Source organism: Hydra vulgaris, chromosome 03 (genome assembly GCF_038396675.1).
Source record: "Hydra vulgaris chromosome 03, alternate assembly HydraT2T_AEP".
Classification (NCBI taxonomy): domain Eukaryota; kingdom Metazoa; phylum Cnidaria; class Hydrozoa; order Anthoathecata; family Hydridae; genus Hydra; species Hydra vulgaris.
This window is the reverse complement of record NC_088922.1, coordinates 61,129,873-61,142,510: the sequence shown is the minus strand read 5'-3', so window position 1 is coordinate 61,142,510 and position 12,638 is coordinate 61,129,873. Positions and strand designations below refer to the sequence as shown.

At 26.0% G+C, this 12,638-nt stretch overlaps 1 protein-coding gene across 3 annotated transcripts in view; it reads right to left on the bottom strand.

Annotated features, from left to right (window-relative positions):
• The window catches only part of LOC100203856 (drebrin-like protein B), a 66,112-nt gene that overhangs the window by 42,610 nt on the left and 10,864 nt on the right, over window positions 1-12,638 (bottom strand). The gene's annotated exons all lie outside the window — the stretch shown is intronic.

Here is a 12,638-nt window from a genome sequence, read left to right as displayed (position 1 = left end):
ATAAAAAACAATTGAAAGTGAAGATTAAGCAGAAGAATGACTTCTTTATCTTGCAGTTGTATCTTATCTATCCAGTTGTTTATCTTGCAGTTTTCTTCTTTATCTTGCAGTTTTCTTCTTTATCTTGCAGCTTCTTTATCCTGCTTTTGTGTCTTGCTTTTGTAATTGGTTTAAACTAAAGGATTGTGATGCATTTCCAACAAGAATGTTGAGCAATCAAATTATATCAACAATATTGTGCAGTAATATAACAATTGATTAATTATTAAACAGATTAAAAAAAAATAATCAGTTGAAAAAATCTCTAAAAAACCCACATTTTCTAGGTTTTATAAAATTTTTTATGGCAGGTTTATTTGTTATTTAGTTTATTTGTTATTTAGTATGTTTAGTATGTTTATTTGTTATTTAGTTTTTAATTTTAAAAACTATGATGTAGTAACAGTAAGAGTCACAAAAATTAGATGTAGTTTCACTTCTTGGAAAAAACAAAAAGAAACCAAAATAAAAGCAAACCTTGTAAACAAAATAAAAAGAAATCATGCAAACAAAAGAACGCCAGAAAAATTACATAAGAGAAAAAAAGCAAAGTAGAACAAGACAAATATTTCTACTATGATCATTTAAAGTAACAAGAAAGAAGATCAACAAAGACCTTGAAGACTTTAATATATCTCCTTTAAAATTATATTCAAAATCTTTAAAACAAATGTACTTATAAGAAAAGCAAAAGTGGACATTTTTTTGTATCTCCAACACTGCTGTTGGAGATACAAAAAAATGTTGTCCAATTTCTGTTGAATTTATTAGCTACTTAAGAGTGTTTTTATTATTCAAGGTAATAATACCATGGTTACCATGGCAATTCTTTGAATCTTTTTAGTTTTCTAGTTATTAATAATTTTACAGGAATATTAGTGGAAGAAGCTTATATGGCTTAAGTGGTAGAAGCTTATATGGCTTAAGTGGAAGAAACTTATATGGCTTAAGTGGTAGAAGCTTATATGGCTTAAGTGCTAGAAGCTTATATGGCTTAAGTGGTAGAAGCTTATATGGCTTAAGTGGTAGAAGCTTATATGGCTTAAGTGGTAGAAGCTTATATGGCTTAAGTGGTAGAAGCTTATATGGCTTAAGTGGTAGAAGCTTATATGGCTTAAGTGGTAGAAGCTTATATGGCTTAAGTGGTAGAAGCTTATATGGCTTAAGTGGTAGAAGCTTATATGGCTTAAGTGGTAGAAGCTTACATGGCTTAAGTGGTAGAAGCTTATATGGCTTAAGTGGTAGAAGCTTGGAAATCATGAATGTTGTCTTACCTTTTGACAAACCAATGTTTTAATATTTGTGTCAGAGGCACTGAATTGTTTCTTTTGTTTTTGTTTTTGCTTTAACAGGTTTTTTTTAATATGATTGATAGCAAGGGTATATTTACTCCCTTGAAATATTATAAAAAGTCATCTTCTAATAAGGGAATGAATTCATATAAAAAGGTTTTTAATTCAATTTTGTTATCAAAATCTTTAAAGATGTCTCTTAAAACATATACTTGTTTTTTTTCTGTGCTAATAATTAGTAATATTAATACATGCTTATGAATACTCTCCTTACATTGCATTTTTTGATTCATACATATTGGACTTTCTTAAGTTTAAAACAAAAAGTGATGCAGTATTTAGATTGCTTGTATAGAAAAAAAAGAAGAGGAAAAACAATCATTTTAGGTCTATTACATAGTAAATTTTGAAAATGCTTAACAAAAAACCTTGACAAGCAAGGCCACTGCACAGAGAAACAATTCCTGTAATGCATCAAGAATGTAGTGCTGATCAAAATCAGAACTTTGCATTTTCAAAGCATTTTGTTCCATTATACCAATCTCAAATTATTACATCATTATTACAACTTACATAATTGGCAATGCTGCAACATGAAAAAAAAAACAAAGATATCGAAACTTAATGTCTGTTCTAGGAAGTAACCGAGCCTTGGCCCCAGCCAAATAGAGGTCTTTCACAACCCTGGCTCTGCCCCCAGCTAAACAATAATTTTAGCAGGGGTTATTAGCTGAGGGTAGGATATTTTGTATATATCAAAGGTGTACACTTGTGGTTGCTCAACAGTACCAGATGACCGAATTTTGTGAAGTGCGGCTAAAAATATTCCTTTGATGCAATAAAGTCGCCCAAAAAGATAACTATTGATTTTTTTTTGTTCTTTTTTTTATTCAAGAATTCTATAAAAAGAAAAGTAACTAAAATATTAATCTAAAATAATAAAAGCATCAAAGTTTGTTTTACGCATTCTATATTATTAATTAGAACATAAAAAACAGAGATCATCTGGGCCATATTCAAAAAATCTAGAAAATATTTTGCTAAAAAAATCTAGAAATTATTTTCCTTTTATTTGTCCTAATTTAACTTTAAACTAATAACTTTCTCAATATTTTTGAAACTTTTTTTTTTGGATACGTAAAAAAAAAGGAAAAACAATAAAGTACAAACTTATACTTCATACTATGTGTCTATGTGAATTTTTATATATTGATATGAATAAAATTAGAGTATAAAGACGATAAGACTACCAAAACCTGTAGGTTATACATATTACTACTACTACTACTACTACTACTACTACTACTACTACTACTACTACTACTACTACTACTACTACTACTACTACTACTACTACTACTACTACTACTACTACTATTACTAAATAAAAACTAAAAAGTTTTATTGTTTAAACAAAAATATTTTATCGTTTAAACAAAAACTATTTTATTTTTAATTTTTTACAAATTTTTACAAAAACTTTTTTGTAAAATGGAAACATCAAAAACATTCAGTTAGACAAAAACTTTTTTATGGAATAACTAAATTATCTTTTAACATCATTTATGTGACATTTATTCAGAAAATATTAGTAAAAAAAAAGCAACTGAGAATTTTTTAAAGAAATGAAATGTTTTATAAAAAAAAATTTAATTTTTAAAGACTTTAAATTAAATATAATCTTATAAAATTAAATTTAGTTTTGGACAAATTCAAAATGTAAAATGTAAATATTAGTTTGAAATAAATGTAAAATAGTTTTGCATTTTTTATTAAAGAAGTTTTTTCTAATTGCCTGCTAACTAAATCATTACATAAAATATAAGTCTCTTTACCATAGATATCATAGATTATTATAAGCAAAAAGAAATTTAAAAATTTTTTTCTTATAAAAAGAGAAAAGGCTTTTGTTTAAGGGAATTCTTTTCACTAATGTAAAGTTCTTTTACGTAATACGTTTATGAACATAAATTAGGTTTACAAATATTGTAACTGATAGAATCTATCTATAAATTGATAAAATGAATAAATTGAATAATTATATATATATATATATATATATATATATATATATATATATATATATATATATATATATATATATATATATATATAGATATATAAATATATATATTTATATTTATATATATATATAGATATATATATATTTATATTTATATATATATATATATATATAGATATATATATATATTTATATATATATATATATATTTATATTTATATATATATATATATATATATATATATATATATATATATATATATATATATATATATATATATATATATATATATATATATATACAGGGTGTATACTTAATTTCTGACCCCCTATATCTCGGTTTAAGAATACGGTATTTCAACACATACCATTTTATTACTGTCATATCAATTTAATTAGACAAAGAATATATGTTAATAGTCAGTAATCAGTATTTTGTCCATTTCTTTCTATGCATTGGGTAATTCTCCTTGGCAGGCTTTCTACTAGGCGAAAACACTCTTCTTGCGTAATGGCAGCCCACTCCTGTTCAACACGTCTGATCAACTGTTCACGATTACGAGGTCGAGGATTGTGTAAAACACTGTCCTGGAATCTTGACCAAATATGTTTGATGACATTTAAGTCGGGCGAGTTGCCAGGCCAGTCGGTCCACACTGCTGGAAAGTCTCTGTTGATCACATTCATTGTTGCTCTTGCTGTGTGGCAAGTTGCTCCATCTTGCATCAGAATAACTTTATTTCTCACAGGAAAGATGGTCTTATCATCAGCTGCACGTTTGTACACAGGTAGAATAATATCACGGTAATATTTTCCATCAACAGTTTTATTTTGCTCAACAACAACCAGATCAGTTTTGCCATATCGAGAAATGCCGCCGGCTATCATAATCTTGAGACCGAATTTCGGACGTCGAACATAAGGTATTGACTCTGGTGTTGCTGTACGTACTCTTTGATTTTGACGGTTTGGAGCCAGATATAATTCAATTGGACTCTCATCAGTCCACAATACGTGAGCTCGTTTCACTTTACCATCCGGTGAGTCATCTGCAAATCCCTCTTCTTGCAAACGAGTACAAAAATTTACGCGATCAGTGATGTTTTTCTGCGACAACATGGGTTTCACTTTCTGTGTATAGGCATGCTTTCCCCATGTGGTCTTGCGCAAGTATTTACTGATAGCACTGTGTGAAATTGTTTTTCCTCTTTCTTTGTAACTGTCTGAAAAATTCAGTTTCTTAGCTACAGTTCTCGTTCCAACTCCGACTTTGTGTTTGACCCACTTTCTGACCTTGTCCTTGGTTCTTGGTGAAAACTTTGTTGGCTTTCCAGGTCGCTGAGCATCTGTGACGTCACCCTCTTGTTTTCTTGCCCACTTCCTTACAGTATTTCGAGAAACTTTACACTGTCTAGTGATTTCTTTAATGCTTAATCCTTGACTACATAAAACTTGAATTCGGTGACGAAGTAACTGTTTATCAGAACTCATTTTCAGAGTAAATTGCTAAAAAACACATGTTATATAATACATGTTAGTAACATATACATATAATACATATAAATACACACAGAGTAATTAATGTAAATCATAAACAGACACCAAGTATCACTGATATAAATAAGGCAAATAAAAATAATGCTGATTATTTCTTGTAGCCAAAATGCTAAACATTAAAAAAGTGTTAACTTAATTTCTGACCCCGGTTTCGAAGAGTAGCAATACATCATAAACAGTGAAGAAAAAATGTGTTATTAATTGGCAAACTAAGATCACATATTAAGGAGTAATAAGGACAATTTACTTAAAAATCGTGCTAAAACTATAGTCATAATGCCAAAGGCCGTGGAAGATAAGGAGAATGAAAATATCATTTTTATGTATGTTGACAAAATGGCTCCCATAAACATTTTCTGAGGTCATATCCTATCTGAAGTGAGCGTTTTACGTGCAGAAAGTATAGTTACACCAAAATACATACTATAGTATTTTTCGGGCTAAAGTAGCATTTAAGAGAGCAACCCAAAATCTTGTGTTTGTAACATGTGGGGGGTCAGAAATTAAGTATACACCCTGTATATATATATATATATATATATATATATATATATATATATATATATATATATATATATATATATATATATATATATATATATATATATACATACATACAGGGCTTGTGATGAAGCGAGCGCAATCGCGGTCCGCTCGTAAAACGCGCTCGTAAACCGTATTTTCAAACGTTCTAGGCGCGATAAACAACGCTTGTTCAGCTTATAACGAGCGTATAAAATAACGCTCGTCCAATAGTTCAGGATTATTTTTTTATTTTCATAAAATATTTAGAAAAGATTTTTATTAAATTATTCTATTATCAAAGCACTGATATAAAATATAAAAAGCACTACGTCGTTCTCTTTTGCACTAACGTAATGAATGAGCAGTCTGAAGTCGTTAATAGTCACTAATTTCAATAATGGAATAATGTGCTCGTGGAAACACAATGTGAATACAAAAGTGCGCAAATAAAATAAAAATAGAAAATTAGAAAACCATTATAAGAAAATAGAAACTGCAGAGTATTTTTAATCTTGTGGAAATATCAAGTAAGATTTATCTGATTTATTGTTTGTAATATTCCACACATCGTTTATAATAAAAATAAATATTAATAATAGAGTAATTTTTAAAATTAGTTCTTGTTCATAGTATAGGTTTTTTATTAACTATTATTTATTTTAACTCAAATTTAAAACGATTCTGTTGTTTAGAATGTTCGCAATTAAGGACACTCGAAAAGAAAAAAAAGTAATGATGTCAACATTTATTAAATAAAAAGCTGATAGAATATAGCTATAATTTAGATACATAGCTATCTAAAAAAATTAAATAATTAATTTGAAAAAATATCAAGAAATATAAAAACCATTAACCATTAATTAAGTTAACAGCGTAACATTTTAAAATACATATATCAAAACAACGAAGCAAAACTAAGTCACTAAATTATACTTCAATACTAAATCAATAAGAAGTTGCATTTTTGTTTGATATTATTTTTTTAAAACATAAATAGTTAAAAACAAAATCGCGATCTGACAATATACAAGAAGTTTGGAAGTATAAAAATCTGCTTTGTTGAAGTAGTTTCATGAGTGTGAAAATACTAATTCAAACATTTTTGGACGAAAGAATTATGTAACAAATAAAAAAAAGATATAAAAAGATATAAAAAAGCTTTTTATGAGCATCGCCTTCAGCAATTTTCATGATCGCGCTCGCCGACGTTATCTCGAGCGCACATAATCACGCTCGATAAAGACATATTCTAATTATACAAGTGCGATATAACACGCTTGACAATTTTCTTCATCACAAGCCCTCTACATATATATATATATATATATATATATATATATATATATATATATATACATATACATATACATATACATATATATATATATATATATATATATATATATATATATATATATACATATACATATACATATATATATATATATATATATATATATATATATATATATATATATATATATATATATATATATATATATATATATATATGTATATGTATATGTATATGTATATGTATATGTATATGTATATGTATATGTATATATATATATTTATATATATATATATATTTATATATATATATATATATATATATATATATTTATATATATATATATATATGTATATATATAATATAAAATGTAAATCAAGCCTTCCTGGAAAGCCTGTGCAATTGCACGCCTTGCTTGTCCATGTTTAAAGTTATTTTTTTTAGACACATTGACCATGGCAGTTCACATCTTTTAACTTTTTAAGTGTTTTAATAATTCGCAACAAAAAAGCTAAACCTATCTACTAAGAAAAAAAACTAAAAAACTAAAAAAAGGAAGCAAAAATGTAACTAAACAAATTTTAATTAGACAAACTAGAAAAATTTGATAATTAAAAAAAAAGTTGAAAACTTTTTTTTTATAAAATGTTTATACAATTTTTGTATTCTTTTTTTTTAGGGTGGTTGTTATTTTTAGCTATCAAATTTGATACAAGCTAAGGAAAAAAACATATACTTTATAACAACTTTACAAAAAGTGAATGTTTTGATATGCAATTTATTCACGATGTTTATCAGCCCGTGTAACTAAGAAGCTAATTTTCTGTATGCGCTAGAACTATGAGAGATTTTGTTAAGTTTTTTTTCTTACATTTATTTGTTTCACATCTTTTCTCTTCTAAAATTTTTTTGACTATATTTGACATTTTTTCTCAATAATTGTATAGTAGTACTTATTAGTATACAGGCCTTGTTACGAGATTTCGCTGCGTAGCGAAAACGCATAGCGCATTTCTAAGTAACTCAACTCAGCAAATATATTTTGCATCGTTAGAAGTTATATTGCGTCACTAGCGTCTTTTCAAGTACCGCATTGTAATTAAAGTTATTTTATTAACGCGTTAAAAATCATACAAACAGTTTGTTTTTTTCTCACTATAACAAAAGTTACAAATAAAATCTAAGTTCTTATTAAAAAAATCATTTTTATTATTTTTTTTAAATATGAACTAAATTTTATTTTGAAAAAAATATTTTTTTCATGAAACGTAAAATATTTGTTTATTTTCTTATGATTTTATATTTGGTTTTTGGTTATTTTATTAACTGTTAATACATTTTTTCTTATTTAATTTGTGAACTCTTTTTAATAATGTTTTTAAACAATAAAGTTTTTTTTTGTTATTTATCAGTTACCGATAACATATTCGTGATCATAATTTATTTTCATAAATTAAATGAACGTCATTAAAACTTTACGTTATTGAATTAACAATAAACAAAATATCTTATTAATAAAATATTTACATCAAAATAAATCGTGCATTTTTTAAACTTATTATGACTAAAAATAATTTTTATATTTAAAAGGAATTTATATATTTAATTCCTTAAGATAAAACTTAAAACACTTTTTTTTTTAACTAATTTTTAATAACAAAAAAAAAATTATGAAACAAACTGTTTCTTTAACAAAAAAATCTATTATTTTACAATTGCGGTTAAATTTACTTACGACTTTATTTCTTCTGAATAAACGTCACGTTAACAGTAATCAAAAGATAATTTAAATATTCTAAAAGATATAAGTTTTTGCGTAGCGCAAAACTGCTGAACGCGTAGGCAAATCGCCTTTTCGCAAGCTAAATGGGAGCTGCGTAGCGCTTCTTAACAAGGCCTGAGTATAGTATAGTAGTACTTATATAATACTTATATAAGTACTGCTACTTATGTAAGTACTAAAATGTGGTAGTGGTGTAGTGGTAGAGCGCTCGCTTTATAAGGGAGAGGTTTCGAGTTTGATCCCCACCAGGTCCCTGGTAGTACCACACTCAGCTTGTTTCTCCACGCAGCAGTCTTGTTCATCAAGGTTTGTGTTTCAGAATTATAGAGTCGAGAGAGGGTTATAACCACAAATAAGTAGCCTCTTTGTCTGTAGTGGCTTTTTTGGCCTTGGGAAATTGACATTAAAAAAATAATAATAATATAGTAGGAAAATGAGAAAATAAATTGATATTTATTTGTAAAATATATTATTTGATTTTTTAAATGTAATAAGATTATAATGAAAAAATTAATAAAAACTCATTTAAACTAGCAATGAATAAAACTAATAAATCTAAATTATTTAATTATAATCACTATCATCATTGGTAAATTCACCATTGCCTACATTTTCACTTTCTTGTTAATCTGACCCCGATATACTATTGTCGTTGGAACTGTTGGTCACTGTCCTCAGATTCTTGAAATTGTTTATCTATACCAGATAATTCATTTTCAGAAAAACTTATTCCACTTTTAACTGGTATAGATTTAATGTCTTGGTTCAATATTTTTCGTTGAATAGAAAATTTAAGAATTTGACATTTTTTTATATATTCATATACTGTTTTTTTTCTTCAAATATTTCATTAAATTGGTCATCCGTCCATACATGGCTATTTCCAGCAATCAACATGGATTGTTCTAATGTACGTTTCATACTAAGTTGCTGATCTGTTAGGATTGTAGTAAGCGCTCTGAATCATCCTTCAACTGCCCTATTAGACAAAGATAAGCAACTCCAATAATAAAAGAATATTTGGGAAATCTTTTTTTTTTATAAATGTAAATAGTTTTTCCCAAATTTCTAAGCAAGGTGAGTTTTTATAAAATTATCTTACCATTAATTGTAAAAACTTTCATTCCTCGAAAACCATTGCTTCTTGAAAGTTTACATTTTCAAGCAGTTCGCGAAAATGTTCCATATGATATATTTATATTTTTCAAGCCATTATCCTGATCATATGTCCAATATTTAGGATCTAGCCATGTCATAGATGTGAACACAGAATTAACTTTATATGTTGCGAATTGACTATTAATTAAAAGTATCGATACGTTTATGCAATCTTTTTATAGCTCCAAAGCTCTTTCAAAATCCTCTTGTTTTGCATTCATCATGCCATCAAGTTTGATGTCAAAATTTTTCTCTGTATTTTCTTATAGCTTTATTTTGCCCCAAATTTTTAAAACGCTTACTATATAAAAACGTGGTCAATTTGTCTAAAAAAAATACTTTAAGTATGGATGAACAAGGCGTGCAACTGCACACGCTTCCCAGGAAGGTTTGTAAGTAAAAAATATATGTAATATATACAAATATATATATATATATATATATATATATATATATATATATATATATATATATATATATATATATATATATATATATATATATATATATATATATATATATATATAATGAGACCAAGTTTTTTAAGTTTTATTTTCAAAATAATAAATGAATAAAAAAATAGTTCAATAGAAAATAAAGAGTAAAGCTTAATTTTTAAAGTAATATATTGATCAATATCCGGTCATGTGTCTTAGGACTTCTATACATTTTTGAACACCACAGTTCATACTGTCAATTAATGACTTCAAATAATCCAAGGAAAATCCATTCCAAACTTCTTGAATTGCAGCTTCTAAATCATCTAAATTTTTTAATTTTTTCTTTTCTACTTCTTTTTTTATTAACCTCCACACATTTTTATTCGGGTTTGGATCCAGTGAATTAGTGGGCCAAGAAGAAATTTACCATTTAAAATACTTTAAAAATATCAATAGTTTTTAAGCTCCAGCAACAAAATAGATATTAATAATTACAGATTAAACACATTAAAACCAAAAGGTTTTAAAGTACTAGTAAACTATTTTTTTATATTCGTTATTCTTTGTTGTTGTAAATAAGAGAGCATATTTTTTTGATAAAATGGTGCTCAATTTAATTGATTCGAATTGAAAAACCTAATGGCGTATATATTGGAATTTATTTAAAAGTAAAAAAGTAAATGTTATTAATAGTTTACAATATTACTTTTTATTACTTCTATTCAACTCAAAAAGTCAGTGGGCGACCAATAAACGAACTGCTTACTTTCAGTCACCTACTGGTGACCGACCAAAAGTCTGAGTGTACATTCTTACATAGCTCGAAATAGGTGCCGGACATCGGACATTTATACAAAACAAAAAGTGTTCATAAAATTAATCAAAAAAAAGTTTGAAAAGTTTGATAAAAAAAATACATATTTATATAAATGCAGGCTTGGACAGGAAGGCGTGCGATTTCACGCGATAGTATGACCACACAAACAGTTTTTATTTTTAAATCATTTTGAAAGCTTGACCGCGGCTGTTAAAATGCTTTGTTTACATTTTAAAAATTGCCAAAAAAAAAAAGTATCTAAGCTATGAGGAAACTTAAAAAAAAACTTACATGATTATTTTATATTTAACTTATTATTTTATATTTAATATATATACATATATATTAATATACCTATATAATATATTTATTTTTTTAATTTATAAAGTTATGCATATTTTATGATTATAAACGCTTATAAACTAATTCTATTATTTATTCTATAAACGTCATTCATAGAAAATGTAAACGTTTTTCGTTGACATATTTCTCACAAAAGAAACAATTTAGTTATTTTTTCTTTTGTTTTTACTACGAAGAATTGTTAAGAATCTTTTTTTGTTAAATGCGCGTATTTATTAAACAATCGTTAGAAGTAAGTTGTTACTTTTTTTAAAAGAGTTTCGTATAATATTATAAAAACATTAGCAACGATAAAAGTTTAAAAGTTCCAAACGTAATTATAAACTTAATTTAGCGTTATAGTTTATTATTTATTTTAGCCAAGTATTTTTTCGGTTTTTTTTATTTTAGTTTCAGTTAAGTTTTTTTTATTTTTCATTATTTTCTTTTACGAAGATTTCTTTTCTTTTTTCAAAATAAATTTTGTTTAAGTTTATTTATTTAAGATAAAAGTTTCTTAAGTTAAGATAAAAGTTTTTTGGCGCATTTTTAAAATGAAAAAAACAAATGTAAATGTAAACAAAGTCTTAACAGACGCGGTCAGTTTTTCAAAATGATTTAAAAACAACAAATATTTGCGTGGTCATATTTGCACTCCAAATCGCACGCCTTCCTGTCCAAGCCTGTAAATGTAATTATGTATACTATTTTTTGATAATTTAAATAAAATGGGTTTATTGTAAACAATCATTATAATTAATTTCTTACTTTATTTAATAAAGTAATAAATAAACTTAATAATTTATGTATTTAATATATTTATAATAATTTACAAAGCATTTTACATAGTATATTAATTTTTGAAAAAACATAACAAATATATTTTCCTTTTCAAATTTTAGTTTTTTGAGCTTAGATTTTTTCTAAATAAAATATTTTATGCGTAATCAGAACTGGCGTTCGATCACACTCTTTAATTTTTATCAGACATCCCCGTCAAATTTTAGTATTTATCGGACTAATTGTCCAGAACAAAAAAGTTTGTTATTTCAAGCCCTGCCCCTGTATGTATGTATATATATACAGGCCTTATTTTATATAAAAAATGTCTAATGCATTAGCTTAACGCGATATTTGACGTCACATAACTATCTTTATTTTTTTATAGATGTTAAGTGTTTTAACTACCGCAATAAATAAGTAACCGCAAACTAGTTCAATTTAACAATTAACTCAAATAACTAAAAGAATGCATAAACGTTGTAAATATATTATGAAAAGTTTGTTATGCTTTCAATTGTTATTCTAATATTAATTTTAGTTCAATATTTAGTAAAATATATATATATATATTTTTCATTATTTCTG